This window comes from Mastigoproctus giganteus, chromosome 6, assembly GCF_048544385.1.
Source record: "Mastigoproctus giganteus isolate SK-2022 chromosome 6, ASM4854438v1, whole genome shotgun sequence".
NCBI classification, from domain to species: domain Eukaryota; kingdom Metazoa; phylum Arthropoda; class Arachnida; order Uropygi; family Thelyphonidae; genus Mastigoproctus; species Mastigoproctus giganteus.
Genome location: NC_143580.1, coordinates 37,554,029 through 37,577,775, shown reverse-complemented (window position 1 = coordinate 37,577,775; position 23,747 = coordinate 37,554,029). Strand labels below are relative to the sequence as shown.

The 23,747-nt window shown below is 38.0% G+C and overlaps 1 long non-coding RNA gene across 2 annotated transcripts in view; it reads right to left on the bottom strand.

Moving 5' to 3' along the window:
• Window positions 1-22,800, bottom strand: part of LOC150084173 (uncharacterized) — a 46,114-nt gene extending 23,314 nt beyond the window's left edge. Inside the window, exons 1-4 of one of the 2 annotated variants that reach the window (XR_016547050.1) lie at window positions 22,742-22,800; window positions 22,451-22,522; window positions 18,376-18,444; window positions 14,494-14,579 (exon numbers count right to left, since the gene is read on the bottom strand). This is a non-coding gene — a long non-coding RNA (uncharacterized LOC150084173). Of the gene's footprint in view, window positions 1-14,493; window positions 14,580-18,375; window positions 18,445-22,450; window positions 22,523-22,741 lie in introns of those variants that run through there. The other variant, XR_016547051.1, reaches the window with a different exon arrangement.
• Window positions 22,801-23,747: the final 947 nt, after the last annotated feature.

Below are 23,747 nucleotides of genomic sequence, written 5' to 3'. Positions count from 1 at the left end.
TCATCCTTCGCATCTTGCAGTAAATTATATTACATTTTAATTTCTTTTTCTTTTTTTTTTTTTTTTTTTTTTGAAAACACTATCTGCGATTCATTTAATTTTTTCTTCCTTTTTTTTTTTTAATTAGTGGGACTTTCAGGTTGGTTGTTGTGGGATTTTTTTGGTGCATCAGGAAATTAGATCAGTTGCGCATATATTATGTCTGTAAATTACGTATGTTCTGTGGTCGATTTTCTGTTTGCTGGACGAAAGCTGGGTAGGCATCAAGTTGAGTCTCGTTAATAGACATTTCTTGATATTCAAGTAGTAAAGAATATCAAGAAATGTCTATTAACGAGACTCAACTTGATACCTACCCAGTCTTCTCAAATGCCATGCACAACTCCTTCTCCTGGCCATACGCGATGCTGAATGATGCACCAACGCCAGGGTTCAACTTAAATTTTAATATCGAACTGGAGTTTCTCGCTTTCGTCACTGACTTTAAAGAGCTCAAGAGAGACCTACAGTCACAGGGACAATATCTTGCAAACCAGATTAGTGGATTATACGACAAACGGTCCGAGATATTTATTTATCAAAAATCTATGGCAAATGGGTATGACACGCTATACGAAAAGTTGCAAGGTGTGCTACATGAACTTTCCGATTGTAAAAAGCGCAATCTTGAATTAACGAATTTGCTAACTAACACTACAAGACAACACACGAAACTACCAACAAACTACAACTCGGGAGAGACCCCGAAAGCTGCACATAGTGATCACGCGGATATAGATGATACAATTCGTTGCTCGCCTGAGTCGAATTGTTTCAAAAACACAAATTCACACGAACAACGGAAGGTGCCGTTAACTAGCAGAGAATCTGGCTTAAAAGGTCAAGAAATGTCGCTCGCAGGCGACGGCCAAATTTCTAATGATGCTAAATCCACCGATTATCGGCCCCTATCAAATACCATTGGAATTACTAAGAGAAAACAACAAATCCGCCTTAAATACCGTGAAAAAAAATGCAAGCACTCAAACCCCTGAATCAGGGGTGAAACAGAGGATGAACTAACGTTAGGTGCAAAAGAAAAACAGAGGATGAACTAACGTTAGGTGCAAAACGGAAGAAGAGAAACGAAAAAGGACCAATTCAATTAAGAGTAACACAAGCTGAACACCCAGCCTTAGAAACATGCAAAACCAGCAAAAACAAAGGGCGTCGCTTGGAAAGTGTAACTCACCGAAACAAAACTCAAATCTCAGGAAATGTAAATAAATATGAGGAAAATATTTATGCACATACCGACACGAAAGAAACGTATACAGCCAAGGCACAGACAAAGCATACTTATGCCGAAATATTAAAAAGGGATATGGAAAATGGCGGCGAAAAGGAGGAAGCGGATAACAGAGACAAAATTGAAAGAATTTACTCTAGCAGAAAAAAAACCGGAATCCGAATTCTCAGCTACTAATCGGGAGTTCAAAAAACAAAAAGCTTAAAGTTATTCCAAAGCTGAAGTCTATATTTGTTTCAAGGTTGGCTCCAGCCACAACTGAAAGAGAATTACAAGAATACGTTAACAGCTTTTGTAAGTCAAATGTTCAGGTAACCAAACTGAAAGCAAGGTTTCCACAGGAGTACTCATCCTTTAAAGTTTCATACAGTGAGGACAACGAAGCAAGAATTCTGGACACTAATAACTGGACCGAAGGAACACTGATATTGCCTTTCTACAAGAATGTAGAGCGAATATCATCTTTTAAGGGCACAAAAGGTGATATAGTTGTACACGTTGGCACTAATAATATTAAGAGTAGGAGACCGGCAGAATTACTTAACAAGTACAGGTCACTGTTGAACAAAAGCCGAGAATTAGGGTTGAATTTGAAAGTGTCTGCAATTCTGCCCAGACACGATAGGAGGGAGTATATGATGAGAGCCTTGTCGATCAATTCGGCCCTGGAAAGATTGTGCAAGGCTCAAGGGGTAGAATTTTTTTCAGCCTGGACTGTACTTGTTAACAGGAGAGATGGCTTCTACAGGGATGGGATACACTTAAATAGAAAGGGTGCAAGAATATTTGCTGATGCTCTCGAGGCAGTGTTAGGTGGGTCGGAAAACTGCTAGCTTGGGGGGGAGACAAAGACCAATAGATTGACAGTAGCCACTGGCAGAGGTGAAAGAGATTCTTGCACTGCTTCTATTAGAATGAGCAGAAGCCTGAAAAACAAGATGCATGGTATTTCAGAGACAGCTGGGAGCCATTGCGGTACAAGTAAACACATGGGTTGTGTTAGGGTAGCTAAGAATAGAAACAGGTGCAGGTATACTTGCGTGTACACCAATGCTAGGAGTTTAGTAAATAAATTTGATGAATTTGAGGTATTGCTCAAAACATCAAAGGCAGATATTGTTGGGATATCAGAGACGTGGTGTCACACAGATATAAGGGATGCAGAACTGCAATTTGGGTAGTACAATGTCTACAGAAAGGATAGACAGGATAGGAAGGGGGGAGGGGTTATGCTATTAGTTAAGAAACACATAAAAACCAAGGAAGTGAAGCCAGTCGACATCGCTGGACAGTGCAGTGTCGAGTCAGTTTGGTGTGACATAAGCATTGGGAGATCAAAATTGAGAGTAGGAGTGTGCTATAGGCCTAATGACTCTGATTAGTATAATAAGGAACTGTACAGGGAAATAGAGTGGGCCAGTAAATCGTTTGTTGTTTGTTATTTGGTTTTTAGGAGCATTAGCAACTAAGGCCATATTGCTCCGGGATATGCGGTGGTCATTCCCTGACCTTTCCGCATCTTCCGTATTTGGTGGTGACGGGCTCGAACCCCGGTCTAATCAAGAAGCGTGTGCTACGCACTAGCTGCTCCTTCCCACCTGGCTACGGAGGCGCCGCCAGTAAATCAGAGAGTCTTATAATGGGAGATTTTAATTTCCCAGATATTGACTGGAATTTGGGGGCTGGTTACTCACGCACTAGCAGAGCTTTTGTGGATTTATTGGATGATTGTTTTCTACATCAGCATGTTCGGGAGGCAACTAGAGGGAGTAATACTCTTGATTTGATTATCAGCAGTGATTCTTCATGCATTAAGAATCTGCAGATAAATGAACCACTAGGTGGCAGTGATCACAGTGTGCTGAAGTGGGATTTACTCAAAGAGGTAACTACCATTAGGGGTAAAGGGAAGGGTTATTGTTCCGTAAAGGCGACTACGATGGACTGAGACAGTATTTAAATTCTATACAGTGGGACCAACTGATGAGTTACCAACAGCAAATTCAAAATGGGAAGCATTCAAAGAACTTATCTTGGAAGCTACTAGGCTTTACATACCAACTAAGAAATATTGTTCAAGGTTTAGGCCAAAATGGATGTCAGATGAACTAATGAGGCATATGGCAGAGAAGAAAAATGCATGGGATACTTACAAATTAACACATGACACAGAAGCCTATGATAGATACAAGTTGATATGCAACCAAGTTACAAAGGAGGTTAGGCAGGCGAAGGCAGATTACGAGAAATCCTTGGCAAGGGATGCAAAGAAAGACAGCAAAGAGTTCTTTACTTATGTAAACTCTAGAAGGAAGGGGATGAATCAGATTGGTCCACTTGATATTGATGGGTCAACTGTTGATGATCCTGCTCAGGTAGCTAACAAACTAAATGAATATTTTGCATCGACATTCACACATGAGGAGTTATTCAGCAAAGGGAATGCCAGAGGTGTATTCAACTCTAGCAGTAAGCTACAGAATCTTGAAATAACTGGGAGTAAAGTGGAGGAGAAACTATTGAAGATAAACACAAGAAAGGCACCCGGGGTGGATGGGATCTATCCAGTTATATTAAAGGAGGCAGCAAAGGAAGTAAGCAAACCCTTAGCCATAATTATGAGAGCTTCCTTGGACTCAGGGGAGGTACCCATAGACTGGAAATGTGCAAATGTGACCCCAATTCACAAAGGAGGATCAAAGGCTGACACAAGTAATTATAGACCTGTGAGCTTAACTTCTGTTCCAGGAAAATTAATGGAGGCACTGGTTAAAGAAGCACTGCAGGATCATTTAGACAAGACTTCAGTTATAGCTCAGACACAGCATGGTTTTGTTAAGGGGAAGTCTTGCCTGACCAACTTGATTGGATACTATGATGCAGTCACAAAAGAACTGGATGCAGGGAATAACTTTGATATTATATACTTGGATCTTAGAAAGGCTTTTGATACTGTTGCACATGGAAGACTGCTACACAAATTGGAGCAGTGTGACATTGGAGGCAAATTGCTGCTATGGATAAAGGGGTGGTTGAGGGGGAGAAGACAGAGAGTGGTAATCAATGGACACTGCTCATCGTGGACTAATGTTATTAGTGGAGTCCCTCAGGGCTCAGTGTTGGGTCCATTGTTGTTTTCTGTATTTATAAATGATATTGATGATGGTATATCAAGCTTAATGTCCAAGTTTGCAGATGATACAAAGGTTGGCAGGGTTGTCAAGGACACTACTGACACTATGCTGCTGCAACAGGATCTGGAAAGGTTGAGCAGATGGGCTGAGAGGTGGCAAATGAAGTTTAACATTGACAAATGTAAAGTACTACACATGGGAAACAGCAACCCCAGAGCAACGTATCAACTCTGTGGTACTACACTGACAGTGGTAGAGAATGAAAGGGACTTGGGGGTGATTGTGCAGGCAGATATGAAGTTCTCTGAGCAGTGCAGACGGGCTGCAAGAGTAGCTCATGGACTATTGTCAATGATATACAGGAATGTTTCCAGCAGGGATAAGGAGGTGATTATTCCCTTGTATAAGGCAATGGTCAGGCCACACCTAGAGTACTGTATACAGGTCTGGAGGCCTCATTTCAAGAAGGATGTAGAGCTGCTGGAACGAGTACAGAGAAGGGCAACAAGATTAGTGAATGGAACAAAGGGGTGCTCTTACGAAGAAAGGCTTAAGTTTTGCAAATTACAGTGTCTGGAGACTAGGCACCAGCGAGGCGATCTGATAGAGGTGTATAAAGCCTTGAATGGTTTGAGCATGCTCAATGCTGATGGGATTCTTCCTCTAGCTCAGAATAATCACCTGAGAGGGCATAAATTCAAATTGAGGAAAGACAGATGTAGGATAGACGTGCGGAAATTTGCCTTTAGCCAGCGGGTGGTTGGTTGGTGGAACAGACTGCCATCCCTTGTGGTGGAGGTTGATAGCCTGAATAAGTTGAAGGCTCGGCTGGACAGGTATTTTGAACGAACAGAGGGGTGAAGTGGAAGTGTTTTTTTTTTTTTTTTTTTTGGCTGATGCTGCATAAGCTTGCTTTCTTGCATCAAATGCCTCTACTAATGCTAATGCTAGTACAAGTACAAAATCAACAAATCCATCCTCCCCTACGAATATTGAAAACGAAAATAAATAGCAGCTACAGACAATCAAGAAAATACAGGAAAATAGGATTCCAGTTCGGCAAAATAAGAATAATTTACAAGATGATTTGCTATGTTACTATCAAAACGTGCAATGTCTAAACAAAAGCAACTATAAAGACACCTATTCCCTTATATTACAAGAAGACTACGACATCTACTTCTTAGTGGAAACATGGCTCATTCAAAATGTTAAGGACAGTGAATTGGTCCCACCGGGCTTTGTTGTTATTCGTAGGGATAGACTGGATAAGAGAGGCGGCGGGCTCATGATCGTCTGCCAAAAAGAGATTCCTATCTCAAAAATCAAAGTCTTGGCTAACATTGAAGGAAAATTTCTCCAACTGGGCAGTGGCTCTTATTATAGCTGCTATGTTATGCTTGTCTACCTTCCACCACCTATAGATAACCCTCTTATGATGGAATTTCAGAACACTGCCTACCAAATTCTTGATCAACATCTGGGAATAGACCATTTAATTGTTTTAGGGGACTTTAATATGCCACATGCCTACAATGGATGTAATGCCAATCCAACGAATGTCTGGACACTTAAGGGTAGATTTCAAAAAATTGTCATCTCTCTAAATCTGAATCAGATCTGTGAATTTCCAACTAGAAATTAAAACTACTTGGATTTAGTCTTACCAACTTTCCTTTGGTGGTCTTTAAGCCAACTAATCTTTTCAAATCAGATCACATTCCCGTGGCCTTTTCCATCAAGAAAAGATCAGTTAAAGATACGGATTTAGAACAAAAACAGAAGCTCAATTTCAATAAAGTGAAATGGTCTGATATGAATTATGCATTTAAAAACTGTAATTGGGAATTACTATTAAAAATCAATGATCCTCAAGAAGCACTGGACTGCTTTTACAAAATCATTAATGAAGTAACTAACAACCTTGTTCCATACTATAGTGTTCCTGATCCAAATTACCCACACTGGTTCTCTAAGGAACTAAAATCCCCCTACAGGCAAAAAAAACGAAAAATGCATAGTAGGTTTAAGACAAATAAAGAAATATGCCTTTACAATAAATATTCCTCCTGAAGACAGGTTAAAATGACATTAAAACAGGACTACAACAAATACTTGTGCTTTGTCGAAAGAAGAGTCTTCGAGGCAAAAGATATGAAGCCTATATTCAGCTATTTCAAAGCAAAAAATCAAAAGGCTGTAAACAAGATAGATATTCCCAGTGGATTGTTATCTTTGTCTGAGGCAGACTACCTTGTTAGCAGCTTTGAAGAAATTTACAAAACAGATACAGCAGATGACGAGATGGAAGATAACGAAAATTTTCCTCTCAACTACATTGATACACTAACAGCATTTGAAATCAACCAAGCAGAATTATTGAGCACAATCCACAGTATGAAAAAGGATATCACACGAGGCCCGGACGGTATCCCTACTGTCTTATGGAAAAAATGTGGAACAACACTTGTAAAGCCATTACTTCACTTAATAAAATTGGTATTTGAGAGTGGAATCTATCCAGCTCAACTGAAAAAGGCCTTTGTTACCCCTCTTTACAAAAAATGAGACCCATCCTCACCCAACAATTACAGACCAGTTTGTCAATTGAATACACTCTCAAAGATAATTGAATCCATTGTAATGAAGCAGCTATTTAACTTTATGAAACTTAATTTATCAGATTACTGTCACAGATTTATGAAGGGTCGTTCCACCTGCACATATATGATTTCGTTTGTTTCGAATATATCCCAGGCGCTTGACGAAGGAAAACAAGTCGACTCCATCTTCCTTGATTTAAGCAAAGCCTTCGACAAGGTAGTCCATCAGAGACTAATCAACAAACTGCATTACTATGGTCTCAGAGGACAGGCACTAAACTGGATTGAAAACTACTTGGAAGGTAGAGAAATGTCCGTGACATTTAAAAGGTAAAACCTCATATCCTTTCAGTCCTGAAATTGGTGTCCCACAGGGTTCATCCTTAGGCCCGCTATTATTTCTTATCTACAGCAACGACCTGCCAAGCACCCTTGGAGACTACCAAATCAAAATCAACGTATTTGCTGATGACAAAAATCTATAAAGCGATTCGCAGTACCAATGACTGCATCATCCTAAACGAAGCTCTTCAACGAGTTATTCAGTGGCTGAAGGAGAACAAAATGGCAGTCAATGAAAACAAGTGTGAGCTGATGAGCTTTGTTAATGCACACAAGAAAAACAAACTTAATTTTTCTTATTGTATCAACAACAAGGCAATCAAAAAAGTTAGTACAGCCAAAAATTTAGGTATCTTTATTAAAGAATCATTTTCCTTTGATGTCCATGTCTCTAACATTGTGAAGGCAGCTAGCAAAAAATTAGGTTTCCTGAAAAGAATTAACCGAGACTTCAATCAGTAGGCACTTTTCATCTTTCTTTATAAAATCTATGTTAAGCCAGCCCTAGAATTTGCCTCACAGGTCTGGTCCCCACATGTTGCTTACCAAAAATTAGAAATTGAAAATATTCAAAAAAGAGCAATCCAATACGTTTGCTTTGAAAGTGGCCTTGAATACAATGAGAAATCCTACCAAGAGCGGTGTGTATTCTTTGGACTCGAAACGCTGGAAAAAAGAAGAGATAAAGCCGACTTACTCCTTCTTAACCAGCTGTTAAATGGTTAAGAAGGAGTAATTGCTCTCATCTCGTCTCACAAATAAATTTCAACTCACCGACAAGAGCGTTAAGAAACCATCCACTGCTGAAACCATCCTATGCGAGAACAAATTATGGATACTACAACTTCTACAACAGGACTGAAAGATCAATGAACAAAGCAAATATGAAGATATTTGACACCCCCGGACACTTCAAGAGGCAACTGAAATTGCTAACATCCTCCGTTACCTGGCTTAAAATGGACTCTTCTTGCAAGTTCTAAGACTGATTGTGTAATGTGTTTGAAGAAATACCAGTGCTCTGCCTTACTCCTACCTGTTCACTTAAATAGGACGGATGAGTCCTACTTTTATTTAGTTTTATTTTATCTGTACATTTCAATTCACTAGTCTTCTTATGTACATTTACTTTTCTCTTTACTTTGGAAATGTATACTCCAAGCTTCTGCTTTGAAGCTGTGTAATAATGCTTGGTAGCTGCACCATCAGGCACGTTTGTTTGCTGTTTTGTAGCTTAACAATAATAATAACTCGAGTTTCCGGGAGAAACACCATGCTACTGATTCTACCTTCACCACGAGACCGACTAACTCAGCCAAACTGTGAAAAAGAACCATAAAAATTCCTGGCGTCATTGACGGGATTGGAACTCAGGTCTTTTCCATCCGGTGTGAAGAGGAGCGATTCTATCAACTGTGCTACTCACGAGGTCGGGGGTATTTTAGATGGGGATTGTTGTCAACTGTTCTTCTTGGCGGTATTTCTAGTACATCACTTTGAAATTTTTGACGTGAAAATGTCTATGGCGGCACTGGAGTAAAACTGATTGGTAGCGAAATTTTCTTACGAAAATGACGGAATTGATTTTTAACGAATTTTTTTACGGAAATGACGCAATTCATGGCACTTCCTATTAGGTGGCTGTTAGAATTTAAATGAATGACGTAACTTCCTAAATGGCGCTAACGATGCTAACTCAGTCACTAACGTTGATTCGGTAGAGTAAGTTTACATTAAGATATGGAAATGACGCCAACTCAGCCACTAACGTTAGTGAGAGTAGAGTAAGCAGGGGGTAGTAATATTATAAAAGCTTCAAAGCCACCGAAGAAGCCTCTCTTGTCGAAAAGGAACGAGTTCAAAAAATAGAGAACGAAAGTTCTAAAACATAGAGAACGAGAAACATTTTAAATTAATAAACTCTGCTTCTCAAGATTTTGATCAATATCGACCTTCTAGGTAGCGAAGTAAGTTTCGATCAAACCGTTCAAAAATTTAACCGGTTTTATCTAGAGTCGCCATAGATGTTTTCACATAAAATAAAACATCTTTCGTGCGTAAAGGGTACACAAGCTTCTTTTTTTAATTTGACTTTCTTGTATATATTTATGGAAATATGAGTAATATTAATTAAAAAAATTAAATAAAAAATACTAAAATGGGTCACCAAATTATATTCGTGTTTACTAATTTTGCTTTTTAAGATCCTGGAAGAAAACTTCAGACTATGGAGTTTTCTTTGCCTAGAGCAGGTAAGACAAGCAGCGAGTAAGCAGAATCAACCAGCTGTGACATGAGATATCAGTTCCAGCTGAAGAGAGGGCTACTATCATTAATTTAGCGTCCTAAACACATTTTACATCAAGCATGAATTCCGTAACTAAATTCCATGAATATCTTGGCATTTACGTCAAAGTCACTTTTACGTAGGTTGATGAGCTGCTTGTTGTTGCAAGTGTTTGTGGATGAACAGTGCTCCGTCACTGTTTGTTCAGTGCTCATAAGAAAAACAATGAGTTGTGATTTAGCTAAATGATAAGCTTACATAGGCGAAATGAAGCAGTTTTTCACTTTGGTTAAAATATTTATGATCCGTTTCGGAAAAACAAAATCGAAACAAGGTAGTTTTCGAGTCAAGTCACATCAAATTTTGCACTTTCAACATTCTTGTCAGATTACTGCAAAAAGTAATGGAATATCGCAACACAAAGCATAACTATAACAATGTACAATATATACAAATCGCTAAAATAATCCAGCAACAATTCACTTGCACGGTATTAAGGTGTGATTTGTCATAAGTACGTCGTTTTAATGGGGGTGGGGGTGAAAGTGGTGCACAGAGGAAATGGGATAACCTCTCGGCATGAATATTAATAATAAGGTTCTGAGGAACATTCTAAACAAGCCTGAAACTTTTAAAATGATTGGGCTGTTGTTCCAAATCAAGTTTATATCAAGTTTCTGTGGGGGAGAGTGAGGGTCTATGAAATCGGAATTGGTTATAAAACCTTCCCAGGGGCAAAGAAAACATATGCCGAAAATTAGTATCAATCTGAGTTTCTGGAGTAATGTATAAACATCAAACATACATCTGGGGGATTTTAACTTCCCAGATATTGACTGGAACTTGTGGGTTGGGCACTCACACACTAGTCAGACTTTTGTGGATTTATTGGATGATTGTTTTCTGCAGCAGCATGTTCGAGAGGCAACTAGAGAGAGTAATACTCTTGATTTGGTTATTAGCAGTGATCATTCGTGTATTAAGAATTTGCAGATAAAGGAACCACTAGGTGGCAGTGATCACAGTGTAAAGATTTAATTACCATCAGGAGTAAAGGAAAGGGTTTTTGCTTCCGTAAAGGCGAGTACAGTGGTCTCCGACAGTTTTTAAATTCTGTACAGTGGGATCAACTGACGATGTTACCAACAGTAAATTCTAAATGGGAAGCATTCAAGGAATTAATCGTGGAAGCTACTAAAAGTTTCATACCTATTAAGAAATATTGTTCAAGGTTTAGGTTAAAATGGTTATCTAATGAACTAATGGGACTCGTAACAGAGAGGAAAAATGCATGGGATGCATATAAATTATCAAGCGACTCAGAAGCCAATGGCAGATATAAGCTGGTCTGTAATCAGGTCACAAAGGTGGTTAGGCAGGCGAAGGCAGATTACGAGAAATCCTTGGCAAAAGATGCTAAGAAAAACAGCAAGGATTTCTTTACTTATATAAACTCTAAATGGAAGGTGTGAATCTGATTGGTCCACTTGACATCGATGGTTCGACTGTTGATGATCCTGCTCAGATAGCAAACGAACTGAATGAGTATTTTGCATCTACATTCACACATGAGGAATTATTAAGGTTTGAAAATGGCAGAAGGTTATCAAATTGAGCAGGATACTTAATGATTTTGTAATAACCGAGAGCAAAGTGCAGGAGAAATTGTTGAAGTTAAACATAAGAAAGGCACTTGGGGTGGATGGGATCTATCCAGTTATATTAAAGGAGACGGCAAAGCAACTAAGCAAACCCTTAGCCATAATTATGAGAGCATCATTGGACTCAGGGGAGGTTCCCACTGACTGCATATGTGCAAATGTATCCCCAATTCACAAAGGGGGATCGAAGGCTGACACGAGTAATTACAGACCAGTTAGTTTAACTTCTGTTCCGGGTAAAATAATGGAGTCGCTGGTTAAAGATGCATTGCAGGATCATCTAGACAAGACTGCAGCAATAATTCAGACACAGCATGGGTTTGTTAAGGGAAAGTCTTGTCTGACAAATTTGATAGGATATTATGATGTGGTTACAAAGGAACTGGATGCAAAAAATAATTTTGATATCATATATTTGGATTTCAGGAAAGCTTTTGACACTGTTGCGCATGGAAGACTATTGTACAAATTGGAGCAGAATGATATTAAGGGTAAGTTGCTACAATGGATAAAAGGATGGTTGAGTAGGAGAAGGCAGAGGGTGGTAATTAATGGGTGCTGCTCTTCGTGGACTAATGTTATTAGTGGAGTCCCACTAATAACATTAGTCCACGAAAACAACAGAGGACCCACACAGGGTTCGGTGTTGGGTCCTCTGTTGTTTTGTATATTTATCAATGATATTGATGAAGGTATATCAGGCTTAATGTCGAAGTTTGCAGATGATACAAAGGTTGGCAGAATTGTTAATGACAGTAATGGCAGTGTGCTACTGCAACAGGATCTAGATAATTTGAGCAGATGGGCAAAGAAGTGGCAACTGAAGTGGCAACTTCACGGTTTACATCAAAAAGCACTATTTATGTGCGAACAGAGAAAATTTCGTTTCTGCGCATATCAGCAAGCATAATATCCAGGGCTTCAGCTATAATATATGGATAGCCCATGTGATATTTATTCAACAAAAAAAAAAAAAAAAGAAAAGAAAATAATAATAATTGCTGGAATTCTATTGGTGTGATTTTAATGAAACATAGGAAGGGTCGATAAATCTTTCTTACAGAACGAAATATAAAATTTCCTTAAAATTCATCCACTGGGAAGAGTTATTACATGCACACAGACGGACGGACAAAGAAATAATAGTAGCATTTCTCTTAGTCCGATTTTAATGATATTTGGAATGCTTAACAATTCTTTCTAAAAGGTCCAAATATAAATATCATAAAAATTCGTCCTCAGAGTTGAGTTGTTACATGCTAGCGGGTGGCAGGCGCATTATGCATATATGCTAACGTTCTTAAAAAGGGGTTCATATTTTACTAATCGGAAAGTTAATTGTATTGTTAAGGTACGTATGCTTACTTTTATTTATTGATATGAAAACATCTATAGCGGCACCTAACAATGGAATGTAACAGAAATGCAAATGTTGTGGTCAAAAGTTTGTATTGTTGCAATCATACGTCTTATGCGGGAAATAACTGCAGGAAGTATGATTGGGACGTCATGCTAATCTACGAATGGATTTCGCTAACCTCTTCCAAGCCAACGATGTTTTCACATAAAACATCTCTCGTGCGTACAGAGTAGTTTGGGTACACGCACTATTTTTTTTTCCCTTGGTTGGTGCTTTTATTAAAGCAATTTGACCGCACAGCACATGCTAATCAGTCCGCAGACATACATACATACATACACACACTTCTACCGTAAAATAACCAATACGAATATGAACGAAAAACTTACGGTACTGTTAAAAAATTACAATTTGATAATGAAATTTCCGCCTCGCGAAAAAATACATTTAAAGTCCTCGATTTAATGGGCAAAAAATTTGACTGGCCTAGAGTTGTACGGTCATCATCATTATTTGGTCATTATCTTCTATTATGCCACGTATAAAACAAGCTTTCTGTTGAAAAAAATTCTCTCTTTGTTTTTTTTAATTTCTTTAACTTTATTTCAGGGTTCCTAATATGCACATATACAGAGTAACTTTTAATTTTTCAATTACGTTTGATACTTTCATTTTAATGGACATTCGACAATAACTGACAATCCCTTTCCCCTATTAGTCCGTACAACTGAGCGTTTACTGTAATGAAAACTCTGGTGATAAATTTTCTCATGTCACAGAGGCATCAATCGAAGACATGGCATGTGTGGCCAATAAGCGAGACAGCGAAATACGGTATTTATCTTTACAGATAAATGAACAGAGCTAGATATGGGAAACCAATGATGCTGCACAGGATCTAGAGCAATGAAATTTATACTCAGAATTTATTTTCAATAAAACTTAGTTCTACTTCAAGTCAGAACTACTGTTGGCAGATTTTCAGGATAACTGATTCGCTAGTTGGTAAGAAAGCAGGACCACGATTGAATGGTGGTGGGAGGACACGCTTCTAAAATCTGCGCGAGCTTTACGCATTTGTACGAAAATTACATCATCGGTGCCGTTTACAAAGTTCGTTATAGTTACACAAATAATCCTCACTATAGCGGATATCTCATTATATATACCTTTTCCCCCAACATATTATTATAATGATTACAGTTACCTCATAAAGTATTACATTATACAATTATTAGAACTCTAACTTCAAAGGTTTTTAAATAAACATTTTCTAAGTTTTTTGTAGCTAACAATCTCTTTATCTACTGTTCTACAACGCCAGCATTTCCCAGTCAGAAATTTCTGCTGAATTCAGGAAATAAAACTGTCCAATTTAGAATTTTAGTTTATGCAAACAGTCATATTTATTAGTGTACTTTGTATTAGTCAACAGTTATTATCTAATAAATTTCCTGGAATTTGGGATGCATTTTGGTAAAACTGAACTTGACACACTGCGCTAAAGGGTTAGTCAGACGAAAAGGAAAGTTACTACTAATAAATTCGAATGAGAATAATTTCTTAGAAATAAATTTGCTCTCTTGCATTAAATATCAAGACGTAAAGCGAAAAAAATATATATATAACAAATGGTGAGAACTACATTATTTACTTCTCATATTTATAAACTTCGTAAACTTGCAAATTGAAACAATATACGTACATTTTGAAAACATTCAATTTCGATAAACAGGGTTAAGAATAAACAATAAAAGAAATATTTAAATAAACGGTTAATATGGATAACTTCAGACACCTTCAGAAAGTTTTTAAAAGTTAATGAAACTTTCTTATTCTTTTGGCATTTCTAGCACCATGGCATCTCCGGAACTTCCCGAATCACTGGATGGTGGACTGGCAACCTGAAAAAACAAGTCAACGTTTGAACTCTGTACAACTCAGCAGTGTGAATTGTAAAGATGTTCTCTTATACAAATGCTGGCTTTGGAAGGTTTAAAATTTTTCTCATTTGCAAATTGCTGTTCTATATTTCAAATACTGTACACAAAGTACCACATTATTCATATTCGAAAGAATTCACGGCACCAACTGAATAACTTGGGACTATTTTCCCACCAACTTCCAGCATATGCAAATAAATTGGCAAGTTAACACAATACGAAGAATCTCAATACAGGATCCAAAAGAGCAAGACCTTCTTTACTATGATCATTACCAGGGCTCGAAAAACATTATTGCCATGGCGAATAAGAAATCCAACTTGGCGACTAGAATTTTACTGTTCGGCCTAACAACTAAGTTTTTTTTATTTAAATCAGTCCGAAGCAGATACTTCTTCCAGAAACGGCAGTATATGCCAAGGGATAATATAATATACAATATCTTATTTACATGAGGAAATTACATGTTCAACAAACTTGTAGTAAAAAAAATACCGATGAGAAAAAAGTTAGCAGTCTGTCAACACCAGGATCACGTCACATTTGGAACTGGTAAGTGGATTACAGGACAGAACGCCGTCAGGAGCTGATGAGAGGCAAACAGGGACACACGTATAAGAGTCAAACTAGATCCTCTCAACCAAACTGTTTCCGATCATGATTCCTAATAAGATTATCTAAGAGCGCCAGGGATGGAAAGCAAGAACCTAGATCGGGATGTTCCTGGACAGCTGCGTTTCAATAGGCTTTGTCTTCGTACAAAGCTGCTCAAGTCAATGCACACGGTAAAGAAATCTACGGTGTCCTGAGGGAACATCTTTTGAAAGCACTTTAGCCTGGTTGCTTGAGACTGAGAGTGAGTTATTACTCCCGAATGTTCTAAGACTCACTGAAAGTAATATCATCTCTGTCATGCTGTGCTTGGGATTTCAATCCTAGGTGAGAGTAGCCTAGCGAGAGTGGCAATGTTTTGATCAGATGAAACTATCAAAGAGTCTATATCCTGGGGAAAATATCCTGGAAATGGTAAAATACTGTCGATCATTGTCGTCTGTTCTTGCAAGGTTTGGCGTGACTTTCGACAAAGGCACAAGTAAGCTTGGCTTCTTACTACCGCTGAAAAACTATGGATAACATTATTTTAAGGGACGAATCTTATTGGTTGAAGGAAGAAAATCATATTAAAATTATTAATAGGCTGCCAAAAGAAGCTGCAGCTGTTCTAGATGGCGTTCCCATCATTTGAAAGATCTGTAGTCCGTAAATTATCGATGCCGTTATTGATCCGCATCAACAATGAATATATCAAGCGTGACCACAAACCTGATCTCTGGAAGCAAAACGTAGTCAAACCCAAAATAAAAACCCATGCCATCTTCCTCCGCCCTTTCTCAATGCTCATGACACAATGACCTAATCTGAAGATCTATCTCCTCCAACACTCCAGCAGATGCAGAAAGGGACCAACCTGGAAGAACGCCAAAATTACTGAACACCTTGAAAGTTACCTCCAATACTTAGCTCTCACGCTTAAGCAAACCAAAGTTAAGCAATGTCTCACCGACAAATGTATTTCAAACATCAAGAGCTATATTCAAGGTAAATCCCAAACAAAATGCCTCTTATCACTGCGACCTTGAAGTAATTTGGGAAGACCCGCTAAACTTTTTAAAGCACTTTCAGGCTATAAAAGTTAAATTAATTATGCTCTATGGGTCATCAAACAAGAACTTGCCGTAATCATAGAGCCTAATATAATTATTCTTTATGTAACCAAATAGCTCTATCTCATCGCTGTTTATGCCTCTGCTTGTCTGGTCTGCAAGTCTACGTTCGTATCTGTTGAAGTTTATTGTCACAGAGTACTGGATCTTGAGATGGTTGAACAAAGTGAAAAGACGCTCCTTTACCATCTGGCTCTAGAATATAAATAAATTTTCTGTTTATACTCCGGGACGACCAAACGGTCAGAGGAGTTCACAAGATAGACAGAATACAAGAAACAGCACCGTATTCAGCAGTCACGGGCTTGAACCCCGGTCACTCAAGGCACGTGTACTTATGCACCCGCGCGCCTGACCACTAGGCTACGGCGGCCTTATATATATAATGTTCTTGGCCAACGCCATGGCTTTTGTCAACAGGCTTTCCACCGAATCATGGACAAACCCCACAGAAAATTAATTTTCAGTGACCTCTATAAATTTCTACAATACAGCGATGCACTTCTCACCTGTTCTGCTACTTGTGGTCTGCAATCTCTGCATGCAGGACATCACCATTGAGCCTTCTGTAATTTAATACAACAAGCATAATCCAGACCTGAAAAAGTTGTCTATTGTGATTTTCATTTTTTATTTATTAAAACTGTCTAGACATTCAAATTATAGTGATTATATATCCTTTATATTCGCGATTGTATAATGCTGTATTTGTAACTACTTCATACAGGGAAGGTCGTAGGGTTCTGGGAACTTTCGGTACAAGAACTAATTTTGGGGAAAGTTCAAACAAAGAGGAATTTTTCTTGCCTAGTTTGTGAAAGCCCGCGTTGTTGGGATTTGGAGTCGTTTTGGGTCCAGGGCTTGAGCGCAGGCATCCATTTAAGGACCGGTCCTAGTTTTATTATCTGTTTCTAAGTGTATGTACATTACCTGTATATAAAACGGCTGTTCAAAGGATGGATTTTTTTTTTCAATCAACTGATTAATAATAATAATGTGACAAAAAATAATAACCCAACCAATCGTAACCGGCACTTTTTAGGATAACACGAAAATTAAAGTTTTTTTTTTTTTTTTTTTTTTGAGCACCTTAAACACGAAAGGCATCAAACCTACAGTACTTAGTACTGTGTATGCGGTTGAACGATGAGAAGATAGAAATACTTGTTGACATCAGACCCGAATTTATTGCAGATTCCTTCATTCCCGAAGTGGAAGAGATAAACGAGGAAGACAGACAGAGTTGACTGTTGAAGTGAATGAATGCTGATTGTCTGTCGTATAGTTTGGACTAGTTTGAAACAGAGTGGAGACTACAAATTCAGAAGAACAGTGTCCATGGAAATATCTAAGTTACTTGGTGAGCATTTCGTAATTAGTTTATCAAAATCGCGCATCAAACTTTATACAATTTAAATAACAAGGGGGATAAATAAATATTAGAAGGTTATACATTCCCGAAAACATTATGCTGTTTATCTTATGGAGCTTTGTTCGCATCCAAAATGAAAATCAGGTATTTGGCCATCCTGGTAATGACTCAATAGCTTATCATTTCTTGTGCTTTTTCGACTTGTGTTGCCTGGCACCCAAAGTAGCAATATAGTTAATGTAAATGATATAAATCATATCATTTATAATTATACTTAATGTATAGATAAAAGTTATTTACCTGAAGAAATTTAAAAGCTTTTAATTTTCACAGAGTTCAAACCGTCCAATTATAGTTTTAGGTTGATATCTTTTTTAGAAAGTTGACAATATATAAATGTAACGCTAACAAGCCAGCTAATCACCGATATTTTCATCGTCACTCGATTTAACTAGGTACTGTATATGTAATTCGAGAAGACTGCTCAAGAGATGATTTTTTTTTTTTTTTCTTTTTTCCTCTAATATGCTATCTGTTCCCCGTTCCCTAGCGACTAACTTTTAACAGGAGCGAGTAGATTCTGAACAAATTTGTCGAGGCCTGATCATTATAATTATCAACTTCGAATAAATTTTACATTACTAATCAAAGCAGTACTTACTTCAGTTTTCTTGGTCACTTCGTCACTGCTATTGATTTTCTTTTGGGTATCAGAAGCAACAGGTTCTCCCTGGCAAGGGTAACAGTAGACAACATTAGACATTATCACTACCCATTTCTTTACCAAAGGTGTCGGTAAAAGAGAACCTCAAAAAAAAAAAGTAAGAGGATATAGCTTTTCTGTTTGCTTTCTGATGGGGAGGATGTTATATTGTAATTTGGGTGACGTATTTTGGGGACTCCTGCAAATCTAAGCAATGCAGAGTTCCTTCCCCAAAACGCTTCACCTCAACATATTGGTGTAGTCTAATAGAGAAATTGGACGAATTTTAATTTTTTATTCACAGTTCTGTCGAACTTCGAATCACATAATAGAAACCTTTTACAGTTTCTTTAGTTTCTTTTCCAACACCTTTAGCATATGTACGTTAGTTTCAAATTGACGGTAAATTGTTTGAGAGTTAGAAATGAAGTGGTGTATTCGACAGGAAAATCTGATAAAATTACAGTTTGAATCACTATAACAGCAATAATGATTTTAAATATATTTCATCGATATAATTTTCCTCAGGGTACAGATTAAGATGGGAATTCAATATTATAAGTATATTGTTCGTGTACTACGTTTTTGAAATGCCCCAGGTAGCAATTTATTTTAATTTAAAATGAATTTATCACTTTAGAGATCTAATTGCAAATCTGATCTGATGAACGTTTAAAATAATATAGTATGTATCAACACAAGGATACCATGTGAGGGGAAATCTTCAGGAGAAATCAAAAGACAGCTTTCTTAAGAATAACAATTGCTATTCTATATACGAGAATACTCGGAAAAATCATCCGAGTACTCTGGAACCCACGCAGTTTGCCATTTTCTGATCAAGCCAAGTAGGGAATGAATGATATGACAAGTAAGAATAACGGTAAATAACTGGTGTCTGCTTGCCTACAAACAACCTACGTCACATTTTTACTTTGCGATAAAATGTAAATTTATCTGCCTGATGACGTAGAAGGAATATTAATGAAGTTACAAAACTGGTATTGGCAATACTAGTCATTGTTCAGCTACTTGCAGTTAAACGACAACCAGCCAAATGCACAGAGTTCTGATCCAATTAATTAAGGAAGTAACGCACAAGTGATGAGTACCTGGGTGGTCAACAGCAATAATGATGTAATTATAATTAAGGCAAAATTTGTTTGGAATGGGATCGCGGCATCAATATATCGTATTTAGAAACTGTCTATATTCGTGGGCAGTTTATTGTTTTGTGGGATGAAAAAGCATGCAGCCCTCGTCCGATACAGCTTCATTTGGCCATGATATGGAAAATGTTCATTAAAGTTCCTACCATCGATATGGTACTGAAACAAGGTCGTTTTCCACACCTTATGAAAGATGAGCTGTTGTAGCCACTGAGCTGGCCACGTGAGCATTCAACCAAAAACCTTATCAGGTCCTCTCGGAAAAGGAATTGCTGCATAAGGGGGAGATAACAGGGAGGTCCACATTTGCTGTTCTTACGAGAACAACGAATGTAGAACTTTCTGAAAGAACCCCAGAAGAAACTGAGGGAATTTAGTAAATAAAATAAATTTTCTGCTTATACTCTGGGACAACCACACAGCTAGAGGAACTCACAAGATAGAGAGAATACAAGACAAGAAACAGCATCTTATTTAGTAGTCAGACTTGAACTACGATTATTTAAAGTACGTGTACTTATGTACCCACATACTTGACCACTCGTCTATGGCAGCCACTTAGTAATCTCACTTCTCTCATCAATAGGTACGATAAAATAACAAAGTCTATGCATAAAGTATAGGGATTAATAAACTGTAGTAGGTTGAAACAACAAAATGTGCTGAAAAGAAGCACAATATAATTTGGGAATGACGTTAAGTGGCAATTTTCCATGAATTTTCTCTCTAAATAACCAGTCTTAAACGCCTTATCGGCCGATGTTCATAAATAAAGCAAAATAACGTTTATTTAACGCCTATTAGTCAATAAGGCTAATCAAACTAACTGTTCAAAAAACACGTGGTATAAGAGTGGTTATTAGAGAGAAATTTTTCAAGAAGCGTAGTATTTTTTAGGGACACCTCATCCTCTCCACGCATTAGGCTGTTCACTCGCTTACGGCAATCTGTTATTGCCAGTCAATAACGAAAACATTTTCACATCATATCGTATTTCAAAATGTCGAAGTACACTAAACAATGTGTGAGTGTGTTAAATTTTGAAATAGCTTCATCACACAACGCTTCTCTGAGTTTTGTTTTTCAGTCGACTATATGGAAATGCTGTTGTTCCCCCTGTCGGTGACGGCAACACCTCGTAGGGTCAACAGCCTCCCTCGACGGTCGACTGAAAAACATATGGAAACGTTAGATTTAAAATAATAATAGATTGCTTTAAAATTGAAAAACACTGCAAGTGAAATATTTGTTGAAATAGCATATGGGGACTCTGCAATAGCCTGTACACACTTTTTCGGGCGGTACCTCGTTTCAAAGAGAGTAAAGAATCTGGAATTCGCTATCTGGAGATCCCTCAGTTTAAAAAAATTACGAAATCGTGTCTCAAGCGAACTTTGGTAAGAAATGACCGAAGATCAATTGTTCCTGAAATCGCTAAAGAAACCTGCATTTCCATCGGATCATGCAATTCTTTTGAAAACTTTGGACATGGTGCATTTACAGTTCTGCTTTGTAAATGCACCATGCACCAGAAGAATGTGAATCACCGCCAAGCCGCTTCCGATTTGTTTAATTAAATGCCCCATGCGACTAACGCCGAGACATTTGTGAAACTTATCACAACTTTTATTATTATTAGCCATATGGTGCAAGGAAGCCTGAGGCTTATGCTGTAACAGCCAAAAAAAATTCCCTAGTTACTCTGAGGAGAGAGAGAAATAGAAGGGAATCACCAAGAAAAAGAAGAATGATGATATCCAGCTCAGGGCCCTGGGTGTGTCAAGCCCATACTCACCAGATGTGAGCCCCCGGGGTTAAACTGGAGATGAAACGTAGGTTTACGGATACGATCCCGAAAGCAAACAGCAGTCATCCCCATACGACCCTCCATTTCCTCTTCTTGAACAAATACCTTTCACCATCTTGCCTGAATTCTCGTCTTAAAGCATATTTCTCATTACCTAACCCTCATACCCGACATTTACTTGCTAGTCCACTGATCCGTTTCCTTCAGTTAATAAATAATCCCCACGTTGATAATTATACGCTTAATCCATCAATGTATAAGAAATTGCTGTTTACTGTTTATTAACCCAATTTTGTATACATTTTAACGTACTGTATTATACTCAGTAATTCTAGGATTTCTCACTCTAGATAGGGTCTGCGAGCCTTAGCTGGTTGTGAAGTATAAACCAACAAATTACTTTAACACCCAAAAAAACCCGAAAAGCACAGCAAAATAAAGATCACATTGCTAGCATTTTCTGACTGCGAAGGTGTTGCTACCGAGAATACACTCGGAAGGGAGAAAAATAATGAGTTGTACGTTAAAGTTCTGAGACGTCTTCGTGATCCTGTTCGAAGAAATTAAAATGAAATTTCAAAGACTGGTTGCTTCACATGATAATGCGCGGTTGCATTCGTTGCTACTTGTGCGGATTTTTTGGACCAAACACGATACCACTCAAGTTCAGCAACCATCTTATTTAAAAAGATTGACTTTTTTGGTTTTCTATACTGAAAAAAATTTAAAAGGGCATCGATTTGATTACGTAAAAACAATAAAGGGTAATACCCATATACTGTAAATACTTTTGCCGATTCCAAAATGGGCTTTCCAGAAGTGCTTCAAGAGTGAGACACCGTTAGGCTAAGTGCGTCGCCCGCCTAAGAAGGATTCTGTATCGATGGGGATTAACTCGCCAGCCCCATTACGTTACCATAGCGCAGCAGTCCGGATAACTTTGGTACACAAGTCGTATTTCGGCACGCCATTTGAATTTCACAAATTTTGACACTTCGCTAGGGATAAAGCAGAATTTTAAAGTTTTAGTAAATTGCAGAGTAGGAAAATGACTTACCAGTTGAAGTTTGGTGTTATCGACAGCCATACTGATATCAACGGGTCTATGATGTTCATGAGCATCAGCAACCTACAACAGCAGATATCAAGTTACGTCGCAGAAATAAAAATCGATTTTCAAAATGTTTACAATAATTAATGCACCTAATGTCTATGGAGTTATCATGTTTACTACATAGAAAGCAACAATTTTGATTGTCATTAGTTTCTTTGGTGATTACTGAGTATTACACACTTTTACTTTCACAAGAAAAAACTTATTTAGCGACAAACAACGACAAGTACCTACCATATTTTCCAAAACAATAACGGCGTGATCCATTATTTCCTTTACATAACGCACTGCGAATTCGTAGAAATAGTTTGTGTCCTAGGGAACGAAAACTTGAAATTAATAAACAGATTATTTTAAAGTGAGTTATCATTATTACTACTAACAATAAACGCCGACCAGTTATTCATTAAGACTACATTCTACCTTAGTATTAGTTGAGGCATATTATGCAAGAAAGCAAGCTTATGCAGCATCAGGAAAAAAAAAAAAAAAAAAAACCCTTTCCCATTTCACCCATCCGGCCACTCCAAATGTTTGTCTAATTCAGCCTTAAATTTATTTAAGCTATCAACTTCCGCAACAACAGATGGAAGTCTGTTCCAGCAATCAACTACCTTGCTGGCTAAAGGCGAATTTCCACACATCTATTCTACAACTACCTTTCTTCAATCTGAATGTATGTCCCCTCAGGTGCTTAATCTGGGCAAGCGGAAGTATCCGTCAGAATTGAGCATGCTCAAACCATTCAAGGCCTTATACACCTCGATCAGATCACCTCGCCGGTGCCTAGTCTCCAGATGTTGCAACTTGCAGGACTTAAGCCTTTCTTCGTAAGGGCACCCTTTTGTTCCTCTTATCAATCTTGTTGCCCTTCTCGTTCTAGCAACTCTACATCCTTTCTAAAATGAGACCTCCAGACCTGTACACAATACTCAAGGTGTGGCCTGACCATTGCCTTATACAAAGAGAAAATTACCTCCTTGTCTCTGCTAGAAAAATTCCTATGTATCATTGACAAAACTCCATGGCCTGCTCTGGCAGACCATCTGCACTGCTCAGAGAACTTCTTATATGACTGCACAATTACCCCAGGTCTTTTTCATTCTCCACCTCCCTGAGTGTAGTACCACACTATTGGTACGTTTCTCTTGGGTTACTGCTACCCATATGGAGTACTTTGCATTTGTCAATATTAAACTTCAGTTGCCACTTCTCAGCCCATCTGCCTAACTTTTCTAGA